Raw genomic sequence first — 18,949 nt, 5'->3', positions numbered from 1 at the left:
TGGTTGCAGGCTTAGCCCAGATTTACGGAAACAGTTAAAGACCCATAACATACTTCTTTAAGGTGCTACCGCTCATTGCGCAAGGCATATCTGCCTACCTGTGGGTGCTAGCAGCTTGCGCGGTAGCTGTTGAGTCTTCTATTGCTAATACCTTATTCTATCCTACAACTTTCTATACTTTACAAGTGTTGATGGTAAGCCTATGGCGCATGCTATTTCTATAGAAGAATTGTTACAAGCCCTTATGCTTCCACACACCCTAGTGGTAGTTAAGTGCTGTGGGCACTCTACCGCCGGTGGCTGCCCACCCAATTGACCCCCCTGCGCAGCCCCCACCTGATATTACTGCATTATGTGTGCCACCATCTCTGCCACATGATTTGCTCTTATATGAGCTACAGTTATATGATAATATGTTGACCATCGACAATAATGGTCTCTGGTCAAAAGGAGGGATAATAGGTCTCCAGAAATATGCAGCACCACTGTTCATTATGTAGTTCACGGTGCATATAAACAGGAAAGTCACAGCAAGTGCATATAAACAGGAAAGTCATAGCAAGTGAAACATTGAAACTGGAGGGTATCAATACCCCTTTGTCATAGTAGACAGGTTCAGTAGGTAAATGGGAGCACAAAAATTCCATTTGAAATCTTAATGGGTAAGCCTTTTCCCACTCCGTGGACAAGGACTCCCTTAGATCACTATACCAGGCGATTTGGATCAGATACGGGAACAATATGTAACTGAATTGATAAAGGTTTTGAATAGTCACAACAATGATGTTTATCTCTCTTTTCACAGAAACCTACACATCCATATTAACCAGGAGACATTGTGCGAGACTCCATCCAAAGAAAGGGGGAACCACCCCATACGGAGATCTCACGACCGTGATAGACATCACCAGAACCGCAGTCCTGACATCTGACAGCAATCAATGGATACACAAAATGCACCTAAAGAGGGCCCCCACCCCATGAGGATTACTCCACAGGATACACCATCCTCAGATGACAACGGTGACCCCCCCTTGAGGCCCTACCCAGTCCTCGCCCAAGGAAACGGCGATCGAGTCTGAAAATCTACCTCATCATTTTCCTCAGCAAAATTCTTGTTTTAGCAGGATTTGTCTACTTTATCATTTTCCTTAGCACCATGTGTGCACATCACCATGAGGAGTTACCCTGTTTGTGTGGACAGTCTCCGGACCGCCCCAACAGGAACATAACAGTAGACAAGAGAGCATTAGACATACATGATGACAATTTGTGGGAATACATGGCACGGATTGTTCTTAACACTAGTTACAGGTGTTTAAAGGATGTTACTAGTGCAACTGAACTGATTGAGACTTGTTTTGTAGCTGTTGCTACTCCCACCATTGTGCTTACTGACATTTTCCATGCTAAAAATGACTCTGAAGTGCAAGATTCTGATATTGAAACACATGTCTTTGTATATGCTTATGTTACAGATCAAAATGCTACTAGACGCATGCGAAAGAATTTTGCTTCCATAGTTACTCACAATGTAACTGCAAGTGACATATGCTATAACATGACTTGTAATGTTAGCGACATCCCTGTGTGCATTCAGGCACGTGTGACTAAGAGTACTGACCCGCACCCAGTGTGCAGTAGGATGACTTCTCAATGCATCAATATCACCACAACTATGTCATGTAATCATACCATCCTGGCACCTAGTTTAGCTAAGCATGTGCCAATGCCCAGAGGTTGGTTCTGCTCTTGTAGGAACAACTCGTTTAATTACATTCCAGCTAATATTTCTGGTGGACCCTGTGCATTAACTAGACTTAGTTTAGCTGTTCATACAGCCCACCCCGGACAGGCCACCCAGGCCCAACGCCCTAATAGAGGCACAGATTATGAATACATACCTAGGATTGCAAGACACTTAATGTCTAAGTCTGAAATAATAGCGCTAGGATTCTCACTGGTAGGAGTACCAGGATTGACTGTATATCAGGGTAAACAAATTAATGAAATCGCTTGCATCATAGTTAAGAGCATTAATGCTGCCAGCATTGCAATTGCAAATCTATTGACTGACATAGGAGACGCTAGAAAAGTTGTACTACAAAATCGTGCAGCGATCGATTATTTGTTTTTCAAGCATAATCTTGGTTGTGAATACTTTGAAGGCTTATTCTGCTTTAATTTTGTCGTTATTATTATCATTTGTTTGATTATCATTCAATGTGTGTCTTCACTAATCCACATGTGTTGTTCATGTTATAATGATATAACTTTATGTGTTATCACTTCGTGATAAAAGGGAGGGTACCTAAAATTCTCCCTCCATAGATTTTATCTTCAATATGTTATCACTTCGTGATAAAAGGAGGGATTGTAAGGTTTGATATAATATCATATAATCATATATTCATGTAATTATATATTCATATATGCATGTATTTTGATACTTTGATACACTTTGATACTTAGCATATCATACTCCATTTTAGAGATGTATCTCCATTTTGTAACAGCAACCAGCAAGGTTTGAACATCCCATAATAGTTGTTTTCCCAAATAGTACCCTTGCACAACTTGCACCTGACAAAACATAAGCCTTGAGAAACAACTTAATCTTATCTGTGCACTAACGCCTTTCTACTCCTTGTATCCTCCTTAAATTCCTGTCCCGCATTAGCCATCCTTGAAGGCCATCCTTGTAGATAATGAGGTTCTACTCCATCTTTAATTTATAATGATTCCTTTGTCTTTGCATGTACACGAGTGGTATAAATACTATGATCACGTAAGAATAAACTGGACAAGTTTGAACTTCCCTTGGAGCTGTGTCTTTCTTGTCCCCGTATATACGCCTTTGTCCTGGTAGGAGGGCTCCCACGGATTACTAAATCTAAGATTGGCGGTCAGGGACCTTACAGAATCCACGTTCCTGGCTGAACCAAATCCGAATCCTAAAAATCACGTAATTTTTTGTCACGTAAACACAGAAGTTGAAAATTTACATTTAACCCTTCCACTATTTGTTTCACTATGGAATAGTTATCTTAGGGTTCAACCTCTTCTTCTTGAAGAAAGATCATGTTCCCTCCCCCTTTATAGACCAGAACTGATGTTAATTCGAAGGACAAATGGGGAATACTTCCCTGCCACAGGGCACAGGTTACTTACAGGGGTCTTCTACAGCAGTTAAACCTATGGGTTCCCTACATTATTCTTGTACTTTAATCAGCATTTATACCATACAGATGTCAGGCAAGGAGCAGGCTCTCTTGTAGCTTTCATATAAATAGACATACCAATATGGCGAAGCAACTGCTATAACCCATGGGGCAAATGGGCTGGGTGCAGTTGAAAACTGTGTTTCTCTAAAAAAGTCCCAGAACCGATCAGCTCAACATGGAACAAGGTGAAGGGGTTAAGAGACACTGCCAGCTTAAGCAGAGCGAGAAATGGTCCCTGCCAGTCAGAGAAAGATCATCATGTCATCCTTTCAGGAATCATGTATGTCTATGTAAAATATATATACTGTATTTCGGATGTTTATGCACGCTTTTTTATATAAACCCGACTGAATGAGCTCATGTCTAAAAGGAGGTTACTAATTGGTGGCGTGTATGTGTTTCTGGCGCATACATTTTCACAGATTTATTTATCTTAAAAATACCGTGGGTTTACTTCCTTTATTCGACTGACATTTTCTAGAAATGTTGACAGTGGAGTAAACAATGTGATCTTGCTAAGAAAGGATGAGTGAGTTTCTCAGACTCTTACACCCTGTAGTATAAAGGCACATACAGTCTCTTTACTGGAAAGAAGCTGAGTGTTGCAGTGTGCTTAATCATAAACAGTGTCTAGAACATTTTCAGAATAAAAGTATGTAATGTTTTTTATTTAAATATCATATATTACTTTCACATTGCTTTTTGGAAGCAGTCAACAAATCCCCCATTCTCCCTGCTAAAGTCATCATCCCACCCTGTTGTCTGCGTTTTGTTACTGGCAAAGGAAACAGCCCTACCAGCGTGCCTCCTTCGGCCTGAGACTGTGTACATTGTGGTTAATGTTGGGGTGAGGGAGATGTGTGCAAGTGCGGCATTACTGGCATGTTTGGGGTTAAATACATAGAGACCATTGCCTACAATGTTGCTGCTGGCATGTCGTATGTTTACTACAAAGCAACGTTTATACTAAACAGTGGCATTACTGGCATGTCTGGCTTTAATGAAAATGCAATACACAGAGCTAATGATGAGCAAATTTTTTCAGCAGGCATGGTTTCGCAGCGAAATTCACTATTCGCGAATTGTTTCAATTGTAAAAAATCGGAAACTCTTTTTTTTTTTTATATGAAAAAACTCTACTTTACTATACTGAGCTATGTAAGAAATAATACAGAATATTTTTAGTTATAATATAGATAGATAGATAGATGATAGATAGATAGATGATAGATAGATAGATAGATAGATAGATGATAGATAGATAGATAGATAGATAGATAGAGAGAGATAGATAAATAGATAGATAGATAGATAGACAGAGATAGATAGATAGATGATAGATAGATAGATAGATAGATAGATAGAGATAGATGATAGATAGATAGATGATAGATAGATGATAGATAGATGATAGATAGATAGAGATAGATAGATGATAGATAGATAGAGATAGATAGATGATAGATAGAGATAGATAGATGATAGATAGATGATAGATAGATGATAGATAGATAAGAAATAAAAAGCACTGTATGTTACTAGCAGCCAGTACATTGATACCTAGAAGATGAAAAGGCGCAAACCCCACTTTTATTGTGGAATATTTTACAGAGGAGATAAGATTATTGGGAAATATACAGCAATAAAGCCTAAAATAATTAAACTTGGCATCCCTGGATTACCTGGAACCACACCAAACTAGATACTAGAAGTCAAACAACCAATCACCGTTCTATAATTTGTATTTAAAGGAATTTTAATAAGGGGTTTATTTATCAGAGAGCATGAAAACTTTTTAAACGCAGCCGAATACATCACTGTACTGGCCCATACAACGTTAGTATTTTTTTGCACTGAAGAATGATTTTATAGTGGAATAGAGCATGATTTTTTTTGTGAATATGGGACAAAACCTCAACAAATCTGAAAGCAAAAATATCTAATAGCTGTCAAGGTCATTTGGCATGTTACATTTTTTATGAATTGCTTTACTGTTGGGTGGCACTGTGGGGTAGTTAATGATTGCTCCCTTGGCAACTTACCTTGCCTAGCTAGGTGCAGCCCTGTGTAAGGAATGTAACCTCAGTGATTAGTATGATCTTTTGTCAGGCAAAGAGGAGTAAAAAGGGGCTTGTGGGGGCATCATATTCACAATTTCAGCATTTCCTAAGTGGGCAGTTTTTAAGAGCCCCCAATGGATTGCCTCCAATGACAAGACATATTGGGAAGCCACTGGTTCCCTAATAAGAAATTTGAGAAGAAAGGTTATTATAGAGGAACCCTACAGTATACGCCATGGATGTAGGGGAAACCTCCATAGAAAGGTTACTAACCTATACAAAAGAGCTGAAGAAAATTGCTCTTTGTAATTAGATATAATTACTATATATAATGTATAACATTGAACAAATTAAAAAAGAGGTTACAAATTCTGATCTGATTTACAAGGGGAGAAATCCCTAAAACAAGTTATTATTCTGACATTCCTTTGTTACGTTATACACATCAGACTCCGAGACACAACTCTGCCCTGCAGAAATATGGAGGCAGCAAGTTGCAAACACTTTATCAGGGACCACCTGCATATTGTGTGAGTGCATTATCAAAGGACATAGTGCATACAATCCCAATATTTGCCGCTACTGGTTGTATCATTGCTCCAGCCCTTGTGCTATAAACTGTAGCACCCAGTAAGGACTGTGGCACACGAGGGAGATTAGTCGCCTGAGACAAATCTCCCTTGTTGCGGGCGACTAACCTCCCCGATATGACATCCCACCGGCGACAATGGAAATCACTGGTGGGATGGCATACGCGGTGCGGCGGTTTACGGAAATCGCTGAAGTTGCCTCGCATATGCCATCCCACCGGCGATTTACATTTTCGCCGGTGGGATGTCATATCGGGGAGATTATTTGTCGCGGGAGACTAATCTCCCTTGTGTGCCACGGCCCTTAAAGGAGATGTCAACGATAACTTTAATGTTAGGTCTAATGCCAAGGGCACCTTACCCCCACCTCAAACGCATAACTTTCGCTACCTCAACCTCTTCCTACAGCCTGTACCGCCACATTCTTTTTTTTGCCGCTTCACCTGTCACCCGGCGGCCATTTTGCCGGGTGATGTCATCGAGAGCTCGGTATATATTCCAAATGCGCATGCACGCATAGCCCCTCCTGCCTGGATTTTTTTTTTTTGAACAAGCTTTATTAAAAAACAACAGATCGGTTGCCCTGCAGAACATGTAGGCTCATTAAAAAGGATTGGAAGTGCGCATGTGCACCATGCCAGGCAGACAAGGAGATTCTGAAGGGAGGGGGGAGAGGGAGTTACTGAGCTCTGCACTGAGAGAAACATCAAGGGATCGCTGCAGCTTCACTGTTTGCTTTTGAGACTCCAGAATGGCAGGTATTTAAAGAATGCTGTGAAAATTGCTAAAATTTTTGGTTGGGGGGTTGACATGTCCTTTAAGGAACACATAAAAGACAATAGATGTCGCACCCCCCACCTCTATTCAAACTCGGCTTTTCTGTTTTCATATATATGGCCTCTTTAACAGCTCTTTTGAATCCATCACTCTCCCTGTCTAGAATCTAGACCTGGCAGTTATCAAATTTGTGTCCTTTTTCTTTTAGATGTAGGTACACGGCTGAGTCCTGACCAGTCCTGATCATACAATGCTGTTTTGGCACCTCTCCCTGGACAGTATAATAACACCTCAAACCTCCAATCATTCTAATACAATTAACACCTCACCTTTCTGAGATCCCCGATCCCATGCTGGTTATGATAAACAGATTATGCTGATTGGAGCAACATTCCAAGGTATTTATTCCAGGAAGATCTTTGTACAAATCATTCTGAATTAAGAAAGCCTGTTGGATGACTGGCGAAATGTCTTCAAGAAAAACACAGCAAGTCCAGTTGATTTAAGTTATTACTACAGATATACTATGACATGGATGAATGAGAATCTTCCCAAATATAAGTGAGATACCCATGCTAAATAAAGGTGCAATTTACTAGGCTAGGTTATTTTCCTTACTCATAATCTGACTCTGCCTTTTACCATTTATGAAAACAAGAAGCAGAATCCCAGTTTGGAGACCAATAAAGATAAGTTTTGGGGAGACCACATGACCTCTGCAGGCCCCACACTTTGTAGGGCCATAATGTACAGTACATTGCTACCTTGCTACATTGCCCCATCCTTTTTTTAGTACCACAAAATGGTGCTATAAGTGTGCTGAACCACCCTTGGCACAACACAAGCTGCTGTTTGCTTAGCTGCCACTATAACATGGGAGCACCATAATTATGGTCATATCATATCAGGCAGCAGCCTTTTATGGGCTTTGTGTGTGTTTTGGGGAAGAGTGGGGGAAGAACTAAAGCTAATAAAATAATAAAACTGATCTATTTGATTTACAGACTCAGATTTCTTTGTTTCAGACCTGTATCACTTATAAATAACTACCACGGAAACCATACGCACCACCTTTAGCTTCCATAGCTTTCTATTTCAGCCCCCTTAAGGGTCATATAATTCTCAGATTTTAACCATTTCCCACTAATTCCTTCATGCAAAATGTATTTTCTTTCATCACAATGAGCCAAAGTGGCCACTATACAAATTTACCTTGACTTTGAATTTAAATAATACATGGTTGGGAGCAGCAACAAACAGCAACAAACTTACATATTTAATTTTCATCTTTATTGTGTGGTAATTTTTATCACAATATTAGTGATTTTTAATGAGAACCAGTACTGCAAGCATTTTTATTAGAAATGGAGAAATATTTGATGAGCATAGAAAAGCACAGCAAGTTATTTGTATAAAAGCCTGACAAAGGATTTGGCAAAAATGATATATATTATTCCTAGTGTGTATAGCGCCAATTCAGCAATGTTATCACGGGAAACCCTCTCCCAGGAGTCAGCTGGACACTCAGGTTCTCGTGGAGTTTGGAAAAATGTATTGTCTTGCCGAGTGTGGCTCAAATTTGGCAAAATGCATCTTATTTTGAATTATAAGGCACTGTAGTTTATAGCTAGATTACAGTTATGTCCTTCAATTATTTAGAGACAATCCCTATAACTTTTACATTACCTGTAAACCATATATCAAACTACACAGGTTTCTATGGCAGGGCTGGTACCATATTAATTAAATTCTCAATTAAGCCAGCAGCACCTGGATTTTATATGGATTAGGCTCATGCCACATCATGCGTATGGCGTATATTCTTGGCAATGCAAAAAACGCTTGCTGAAAATATGTGCCATACGCTCCTACCTGTGCCTGCACCCGAATGAATGGCATAGGCTCGGGTACAGGCACATGTATGCATTTTTCGGCTTGCCGAAAATATACTCCATACACATGGTGTGACATTAGCCTTAGATTTTAGCCAAACACCTCTAAAATAGGTGGATCATATTATCCTTAATTGAAAAGGGGTTCAAATGAATTCTGTAAGGTAGTAATTATGAAAAAAACATCTCTGCAACACTTTAGGTGCATTTTGTTAAAGGAGAAGGAAAGGTAAAAACGAAGTAAGCTTTATCAGGAAGGTCTATGTAAATACAGCCTTAAGCACTCACAGTCCTCTATCAAAAGAAACACTGGATTTCTTGTCTTGTTTTGTGTATACATGTACTTTGGTATCTGACTTCCTCTCATTCCTGGGCTCGGAGTATGCTCAGCTCTCTCCTCTCTCCCTTCTCCTGCTCTCCCTCCCATAAGAATTCACTCCCCCTCCCATCAGAATGTGTAATCTATGCTACCAGCAGCATGGAAGTAATGGAGACCAAGCTAAAATGGCAGCTGCTATCTTAAACAAACTGAGGGAGTTTCTAGGGTTATTTACTCAGGTACAGTAAATCTTTCCGCAGAATAAATATTGCGTTCTAGCTTGCACTATTGTGGTTAATCTATTGGCAATAAAATAAATAATATTAAATAAAAAAAACTTCTTTAAAAGCATGATCTGGTGACAGATTTTAAAGGTGTTCAGTTAAACAAGGTTAATATGATTTTATAAGTGGCAGGCAAAGTAAGGTTTGCCTGTCTGATGTATATTTTTATATATATAACTCTACACAAATATTCAGAACTAGACACTCATAAGATAAAATGAGCATTTCAAGGGATTGCAAAAAAGTAACTAGTTAAAAATACACAAACTGTCAGAGCCAACTCCTCCTGCCATATGTTGTACCTTCACCCAGAATAGATGTCTGTTTATTGCTCCTGGTAGCAGAACATGAACTTGCCTAAAAAGATAAAAAAAAAAACTTATATAGATTTCAAGCAAATATCATTTGTTGTAATTATTCAGCATTTAGGTTAAACAAGTGATCAAACTATAGAATAGTACAAAATAGGGACTTCTACTCTTTAAAACTTTTTCTTGTATGGCAATATAATTCAGCAGTGTAATAAAGGGGTGCTGTGTATTTTGACCAATTCTCTTTCTACGCTGTGTATATCTGCACATACACTGTGGCACCATCACACACTACCAAGTGGAAAGTACAAACTTACATCAATATACAGGTATGGGACCTGTTATCCAGATTGCTTGGGACTAGGGGTATTCCAGATAAATGCAACAGGATTGTTTTGCTTCCAATAAGGATTAATTATATCTTAGTTGGCACTGTTTATTATAGAGAAAAAAGGCAAATCATTTAAAAAAAATTAAATTATGTTATGAAAATGAAGTCTATGGGAGATGACCTTCATGTAACTTGAAGCTTTCTGGATAACAGGTTTCCAGATAATTAATCCCATACCTGTATTCACATAGGCATCCTCCACTGTACACACAGTTGTTCAAAGTGCGTATCAAGAAATCATATAGCATTGTAGATTTAAGTTCTCTCATCAAATATATTTTGTAATACAAAAGTCCATAAAATAAAGAGTTCATATGATAATACTTGATTCTGCAACATAAAGTTGAGTGCTGTCTGTCAATGTATATAGTCTGAGTCTGATTTAAGGGAGAACTGAAGCTTAACTAAAGAAGTAGGCCCTTTAGCAGGGAAGATCTGTTCCCTGATGTCCCTAGTAACCCCCCTCTATTTTTCTGCTGATTCCCTGCACATGCTCTGTGCTGCTGTCACTTACCTGAGCTTAGGGACCCACTCACAATATACTGTATATATAGAATATAAATGAACAGTGTAAGGCTGATTAGTAAATAATACAGATTGTAGTTATATGGCAGCTCTGAAACCAGTGCAATTAGCAACAAAATTTAGTATCAGACCTGTAGCATCAACTTCTATGACAGACGAACCTAATTTTATGCTTGATAATTTGCGAGGACCCCTAAGCTTAGCTTCTCAACAGCTGCCCAGAGCCCCCTGAGCATGTGTAGTGTCACTGACAATTCTAAAAGTATCCCCCTGTGACAATTTTAAAGTCCCGGGTAACCTTTAAGCTTGTTCGATAAGTTCAATATTTAAAACATTACATTTCTAGCCATATTTATTTTTAGGGCTTAGTTCTCCTTAAAAGTGCTGTACAAATAAAGGTAATATTAGATACGGTTGTTGTTATATACGCAACTAATTAGTACATATAATGGCTCTCAGCATACATTTAACAAAAAAATATATTAAAAATAATAATATTGCCAGCATAAACATATACCTGTACCACTCATAAATTAATTAGAAATGATTTTAAATTAAAAAGTAAATTATATATATATATATATATATAGAGAGAGAGAGAGAGAGAGAGAGAGAGAGAGACACACACAAGAAGAAGTGCAATGTTAGGAAAATCATCGCTGCCCACATAGCAATTTTAATTTAATAAATTATTCCCTGTTTTCTAGGTGTTTCTTTTTTATTATATATATATATATATATATATATATATATATAACATTGCATTTCTTCTATATATATATATATATATATATATATATATATATATATACAGAACAAAGAAGAAATGCCGCACTCACAGGTCTTAGTGCAAAAATAAAGAAAATTTATTCAGGCAGACTAACGTTTCGGCTGGCTCCCCAGCCTTTCTCAAAGTGAACACACAATGCAACAAACTGACTCATAAATCAAAAAATGGCGCCAAAATCCAACTGATGACGTCACTAGCTGTGTAGTAAGTGATTGCCCAACACCAATGCATAAGAAAATAAAAAATATATATAAAAAAGTAACAGTATCACAAGGAAGGGTTTGATAGGAGAGAGATAGATAATATATAAAAGAATTTAAATATAATAGAAAAGAACAAATAATCATCCACTAGGGCTGAACTGCAACTCCCCCACCTCGTATAGTGCATCAGGGTATACCCTGCGCTGAACGCTGTGTACTCACGTCATTCTGACCTGAGTACACAACGTTCAGCGCTATTATATTTAGATTTCCTTTTGACAATCCCTTGTTGACCGGCGACCTAAATGAACTTCTAAGACATTTATTGATCGCTCTATTCACCTTACCTACAAAAGGAGGCCTTCTGGATTCACAAGCTGGGATGTGTTGCACCGAGGGGACTGAACACCACGTTGCAATTGAACTGTTTTTTGACAGAAAAATAATACCTATTAAGATGTATTACTGTATTATATTGACCCGGGTATAGATACTATAAATGTCATATAATCTATATGAATGTATTATATTTAAGCAAAGTAAAATTGTACGAATAGGAGTCAATGGGTTAATAATATGGGAAACTTTGGGACCATGGACATAGGAAACTGTGCATAGTCATGTATTGTTTTTAAATTTTACTAATTTAGCAAAATTGCACTTTATATGGTTCACATAATGTTCACATAATATACAATGTTGCACGAGTATTTATAGATGTGGGGGCAATTTTATACACATGTATGCTGTTTAATATCGTTGCAGTTTTAACTAGATTGGGGTATTAAATATGTGCAACAGATATAATTGGTATATGGTATTAATGGTCACTATGGGGTTAATGTGCATATAATGTCACTGGCCCTCCCTGGATTCATGGGAGGAGGCTATTTAAACTGAGTTGCTGTATGTATTTGCACCTTGAAAAAGGTCCCAAAAGGGACCGAAACGTCGGTTGTACATGCAATTATAATACACAAGAGATTTTTTGAAACACAAAGACCCTTGGTGCTGGCTGTTTTATTTTGAGATATATATATATATATTTGCTGCATTTTCAGTTATGAACCAGACAGTCAGGGTTTGCCAGGTGCTGTCAGGTTTTAAAGGTAACAAACTCGACACAAAACTAAAGGCTCATATGCTTGTATGGCTCAGTGACTGAACATAAATTGCCTTATTGTTTTGGTGATACAGTATTGGTTCTGCATTTTTGGAAACACAATGGGCACTTTTTAAAATTAAATTAAAAGCACTTTTGCATACAGACTAGGATAAATCTGTGTATGGCTCATCATTAAAATGTAAGAACACTTACAGATCTTGTGGTCAGCAGTATTATATTATTCAGTAATAAGCACAGGTATGGGATCCATTATACAGAAACCTGTTATCCAGAAAGCTCAGAATAACAGAAAGGCAATCTCCCATAGACACCATTGTAATCAAAGAACTACAATTTTTAAAAATAATTTCCTTTTCTCTGTAATAATAAAACAGTACCTTGTACTTGATCCCAACTAAGATATAATTACCCCTTATTGGGGGCAGAACAGCCCTATTGGGTTTATTTAATGGTTAAATGATTCCCTTTTCTCTGTAATAATAAAACAGTACCTGTACTTGATCCCAACTAAGATATAATTACCCCTTATTGGGGGCAGAACAGTCCTATTGGGTTTATTTAATGGTTAAATGATTTCCTTTTCTCTGTAATAATAAAACAGTACCTGTACTTAATCCCAACTAAGATATAATTACCCCTTATTGGGGGCAGAACAGTCCTATTGGGTTTATTTAATGGTTAAATGATTCCCTTTTCTCTGTAATAATAAAACAGTAACTGTACTTGATCCCAACTAAGATATAATTACCCCTTATTGGGGGCAGAACAGTCCTATTGGGTTTATTTAATGGTTAAATGATTTCCTTTTCTCTGTAATAATAAAACAGTACCTGTACTTAATCCCAACTAAGATATAATTAATCCTTATTGGAGGCAAAACAATTCTATTGGGTTTATTTAATGTTTAAATGCTTTTTTAGTAGACTTAAGGTATGGAGATCCAAATTACGGAAAAAAACCCTTTTCTGAAAACCCCCAGATCCCCAGGATTCTGGATAACAGGTCCCATACCTGTATAGTTATCATGATAGCATAAAATAGCAAAATACATATTATGAAAGCTAATAACTACATTAATAAAATGATACATGCACTAACACATATTGCCCCCACATGGTTTTTGTTCATAATGCTGGAGTTTTGCATGTTTAGCCTAACGATGCAGAGGCTTTGCATGTTGCTAGCCTGATCCAACCTCCCTTTGATGTAAGGTAAAGGTTTATGAAAATATTTGTTGGCAAAGAAATGATGTTTTAGGGGATTCCTGGAAAAATGCATAGAAAAGTAGTAACAAGGTAAGACTAGATATTTTGCACAGAGAATAAAAGTAAAAAATGATCTTTTATAAAATAGTAACAAAATAAAACAATTGTACAGTGTATGTAACTGTATCTATTACTATGTACATAATGATTCAGCAGTCTGTACCCTAATAGAGCCAAGTGTAGGTGTATGTCGTTTAGGCTTGGCCCTAAACAGCTAAATGTAAGTCTATAAACATATCGTATAAAATTGTAAAAAATATAAACGTTACTTTCAATTAAAAATATAACTCAGATAAAGCCAAACCAGCAATGTGAATAAGGCTCAAGATTAACCCTGAAAATGCAGTAGGTATACAGTGAAACCAAACCTCAATTTTCTGTTTCCTAATTTTACGTTGTTTTTTGGTGGTCACAATATATAATTGATAATGAATTTCTTGAATTATACACCTTTTTTCTCTGGTCCCCTGAAATGGGGGTTCAACAGTAGATGTATGTATGTGTAGGAAACACATAGTTGGGTTACTCCTTTATGAGACAGAAGTAGATCAGTTACAAACTATAATTCATACAATCAGGATTAAATAAGTGTCAGCCTGATGAAGCTTCGACTTAACCTGAATATTATATAATAATATTACCTTAAATTCTAACGTTTCCTACCTAAAACCCAAAGTCAGCAGACTGAAACATTACAAAGCCATTATGCTACCCTGCTCCTTTAGTATTAATTCAAAAGCAAATTGCACATTAGATTTGTGCCGGATGGGTTGGTTGGGAAGCTGCTAAAGGGGATTTTGCATACTAAGTCTATGTACACTATATATTCATTACATTTGGTCAATGGTTTTATAGTACAGTACAGGTAAATTGCAAATGCTATTGCTCTTTAAAGCAGCAGCTGAATGGTTGTTTCTATTATCTGCACTGCTGGTTCTGATTCAGTATAGCAGAAGCGGGAGATTAAAAGACCTAGAGGAGAAATTACCTCAGTTACACTTCAAAAGTCAGAACCAGAAAGCAAAATTGCATAAACAAATACTGCTTTCAGTTGCATTTACATTATGTGCATGGTGTGTGTATTCCTTTAATATCTATTTAATGTACATGGTAACATTTTCCATAGAGCTGTGATGGACCTAATGAAGTATTGAAACATGAGATAAAGACTTATGTATCAAGAAGACTGAATGGTTGAAGGAGCCCAGTTTGAGCGTGGAGCAGTAATGCAGGTAAGTAAGCCATAATAATAGGTGTGGGAAAGTCAGAGTGTGTCCAGGGATCAGGTTGACAGAAATGGATTAATATGATACTTTGGGAAGCCATTTCCATCCAGCACACTGGCTGTTACTAATTTCCAGTAACTCCTCAATGTACAATGCACTATAGAGAGCAGAAAATACCTCTGCTTTATCCAGTCACTCCATTTCCTATGGCTACAGATGGGTTCTGCTAATGCACAGTTGTGGGCACATTTGATAACAAAGCAAATTCTTAATTTGAAGAAGGTTTTTTAGATGCAGGACAAGTTTTTTTTCCCACGAATGTGAAGCAAATGATTACAGTTCCCTGGGAATCAGACAATCCCAGCTATACATTCTGAGAATAGAAGAATGCCAGCCACTGGGCTTGACCTTTAGTTAAATGTCACCCCGTGTGAAAACCCCAAGCAGTTAGCTCAACATACAAGTCTACACAGAGGCTGTGTCCACTTCTCATGCATATGGACCAGTTTATGTAATATCACATAACGTACTGTAATTATAATATTTAGTGAATAATGTACCCCCTATTGTAAAATATAAGGATATTATAAGTTGTAGGGTGTACCACGACCCTATAAAGGGATAAGGCCAAAAGCAGAGTGATTTTACACAGGTCTTGAAATGAGCACTTTTTATTTACCACTATCTTTAATAAATTTAGACCTATATTAGGTTTTTAGTAGTTATTCAGGAAGACCCTAGGGCACTAAATATTTCTCTCATTAGCACTCATTCAATAAGCACTTGTGTCTTGGGACTTGCTGCACTCGGCACCTCGTGTTGAACATGCAGCTACGGCAGGCAAAGGGCAGCCCTTTTCTTACAGCCCGCCGTAAGGCAAGCAAAAGGTATGTGGTTCCTTTGTGCTCACTAACTTGTGTGTCTAAATAACAAAAAAAGTAATGGGATGATAGGGGGCCTTTATGCCTCCCCCTGCCAACCACTACTGAACACAAGCAGCGCTGTTTTCCTGTGGAAAGTGGGCGTTATTGTACTCCATTCCATTCGTTCTGAGCTCTCGCCCATGGATTAGGGTGCAAAGGATTAAAAATATTGCAGCTTGCATGTTTGTTGCACTTTTGCAACCATAATTGTGTGTTCAAATACATCATACTGGCATCAGACACATCATAGTGGTGTTATTATGGTTTTCTTTAGATTTCCTCTTTTTTGGCCTTATACTGTTAGTACTGCCCATGGGGGATGCGCATTTATGAGAATAACAGATGGTACATTGAGGGAGCTCCTGGTGCAAATGGCCATGTTGGGACACTAAAGGGCCCATTTACTAACGTTCATATTTTGTTTTGTTTTCACGAATCGTATTTTTTAACACTAAAAAAAACCAAAACACTAAAATTAGAATGCTAATAAATGGGCCTCTACGTCACCCTCACTGGACCTTCCAGGGCAGTAAACAAAATCCTTTGCACTGGCACATCTAATAATACATCTGATTTGTATAATGGATGTAAATTGGGATTTTTTAATATTTATGCCATCATTTTAGGGATTTTGCCTGCTGCTTTTTATTTTATATTTCAACCACCTTGCATTAAACACCCAGAATCCCTCTTTATTTATCTCTATAGCAGTCACCTAAAAAAACCATGCACTACCGCAAATACAGGTTGACAATGGAGGGTGTTTCTGACTTTTTGGCATTTTAGATTTATATACAACCAAACCCAAAACAATGTGGCAGGCAAAATTCAACTTAATGCAACTTGCACACATTGTTTTGCAGTGTTTGGTTGTATATAAATCTGAAATGCCAAAAAGTCAGAAACACCTTACATTGTCAACTTGTATTTGCGGTAGTGCATGTTTTTTTAGGTGACTGCTATAGATAGCATATATATGCAATGTTTGTTCAAATATTCAGTGATCCATCTTTCTCCTCTATTCAGGGCCAGTCTTATAAACTGTGGGGCCCAATTATGACCATTTTGGCAGGGCCCCCTACACAAGGGGGCTGATTTACTAAGACACGAATTCCGACCGAATTGGAAAAATTCCGATTGGAAAACGAACATTTTGCGACTTTTTCGTATTTTTTGCGATTTTTTCGGCGCCTTTACAACTTTTCGGAAATTATCGCGACTTTTTCGTTACCAATACGATTTGCGCAAAAAAACGCAAGTTTTTCGTAGCCATTCCGAAAGTTGCGATTTTTTCGTAGCGTTAAAACTTGCGCGAAAAGTTGCGCTTTTTCCGTAGCGTTAAAACTTAAAAGGTGCAACATTTTGCGCAAGTTTTAACACTACGAAAAAATCGCAACTTTTTGCGCAAGTTTTAACGCTACGAAAAAAATCGCAACTTTCGGAATGGCTACGAAAAACTCGTATTGGTAACGAAAAAGTCGCGATAATTTTCCGAAAAAATCGCAAAATACCGATCATTACGAAAAAAACGCAATCGGACGCATTCGGCCCGTTCGTGAGTAAGTAAATGGGCCCCAAGGTGTTGCCAGCTGGCACAGGATTCCAGGGCTGGGTGGGCAAATAGTCCCTGCCTCTCGCTCTCTCCATGTGGCTGATGGTTTAATCCCTGCCTTATCACCTCTCTTTTTCTTGTTCCATTGGGCCCCCAACATTTCATGGCACAATGTGGCCCCCAAGCACTGAGCACTGACATACCAAGCGTACTATATACAGTGTGAGGCAGTGATTATTGGCCCCTCAAGCACACTCTGCACAGTAAAATACAGTGAAATGCAATACATAACCTGGGGTAGCAGTATGAATTATTATCAGGCGCTTGTTGTTGGGGGTGGGCTGGACAGTTTTATGTGCTTATTCCCATTGGTGCGGGTTCAGAATCCATCTATTGCAATTGTATTCACCTGCCATGGGTGCACTTAAGGAGCAGGCAGCTATCACTTGAAAATGTGGTAGTGAGTGTTTCTGAGTGATAGTTGCCTGGCCGCAGCTGTACCTGTGGGTGTAGCCCATTCCCATGTAGATGAATGGGGCTATACTAAAAATCACTTGGGGCATAAATCACCCCATGAGAAATTACACAAATAGAATGTATATTATTTATAAAAAAATATAGAATTTCTTCATCCTAATTCAAAAATATAAAACATTGTTTTCAAGGGTAAATATTTTTCCAGTCCCTTTTTAACGGATTGATCTGCCTTCCACAACCCACAGACATGGATGGAACACAGAGAACAGCTGTAGTAAATATTCTGTTGACAGACTGAGGCTGATGTGAATTAGCATGAAACCACGGTCTGCCACCCACAATGATACACTCATAGCAACATACCATTGTCACTGGAAAGTTGTGCTTTAAATCAAATAAAAGTATAGCTTGTTCCTATACAGACTGTATGATAATTCAGGTAAAGGGTCCAAAAAAAAGGCAAGTCAAGTGCATATTTCACATTGCTTTGCTTTAAGGTCGTTGACTTCTGGCTACAATAGATGTGCAGCAAAACACATGATACAGGCTAGTGCTGCCCAATTATTTCCATATATTGGGCCAATTATTCACTTTACAGAATGTTTGAGGAGGCCAAAAAATCATAATGTCATTTAAACAGTAGAGCTATTGAGCCATCTGGGGGTTCATGAATATCCTTGGGAGATGCACTCAGTAGAGAGTAGTAGAGTAATCAAGAGTTTGCATTTAATTATAATTATTATTTAATTGTTTTTATATATTGTTAATTGCATGTCAGGGGTCAATCTATATTACAAGCTCAGGCCCAGATTCAATAAAGAGTGGGGGCAGTTACTGCTTGTTTAGAGCTCAGAATAGTTTGTTATTATCTTTATAATAATCCTATAATAATGCGAGTCAGGGAACCTTTTGGTGCAATCGTCAGTTGAGAAGGGAATTATCTCCAAAAGTGATAACACTCTGTTTACTCAAGTTAAAAAACTGTTTTTGTTAGCCAATATTTACATCAAAATT

The 18,949-nt window shown here is 37.9% G+C and overlaps 1 protein-coding gene and 1 long non-coding RNA gene across 2 annotated transcripts in view; both read right to left on the bottom strand.

Annotated features, from left to right (window-relative positions):
- stmn2 (stathmin 2) overlaps window positions 1–18,949 on the bottom strand; it is a 131,013-nt gene that overhangs the window by 108,530 nt on the left and 3,534 nt on the right. The gene's annotated exons all lie outside the window — the stretch shown is intronic.
- Window positions 7,923–11,949, bottom strand: LOC116411467. The gene is made up of 2 exons (XR_004223114.1): window positions 11,714–11,949; window positions 7,923–9,503 (listed from the first exon to the last, which is right to left on the bottom strand). It is a non-coding gene; the product is annotated as an uncharacterized LOC116411467 (long non-coding RNA).

The sequence above is a fragment of the Xenopus tropicalis genome, chromosome 6 (genome assembly GCF_000004195.4).
Source record: "Xenopus tropicalis strain Nigerian chromosome 6, UCB_Xtro_10.0, whole genome shotgun sequence".
Lineage (NCBI taxonomy): Eukaryota > Metazoa > Chordata > Amphibia > Anura > Pipidae > Xenopus > Xenopus tropicalis.
The sequence above is the reverse complement of the archived record's forward strand: the minus strand, read 5'-3'. Positions and strand labels throughout refer to the sequence as shown.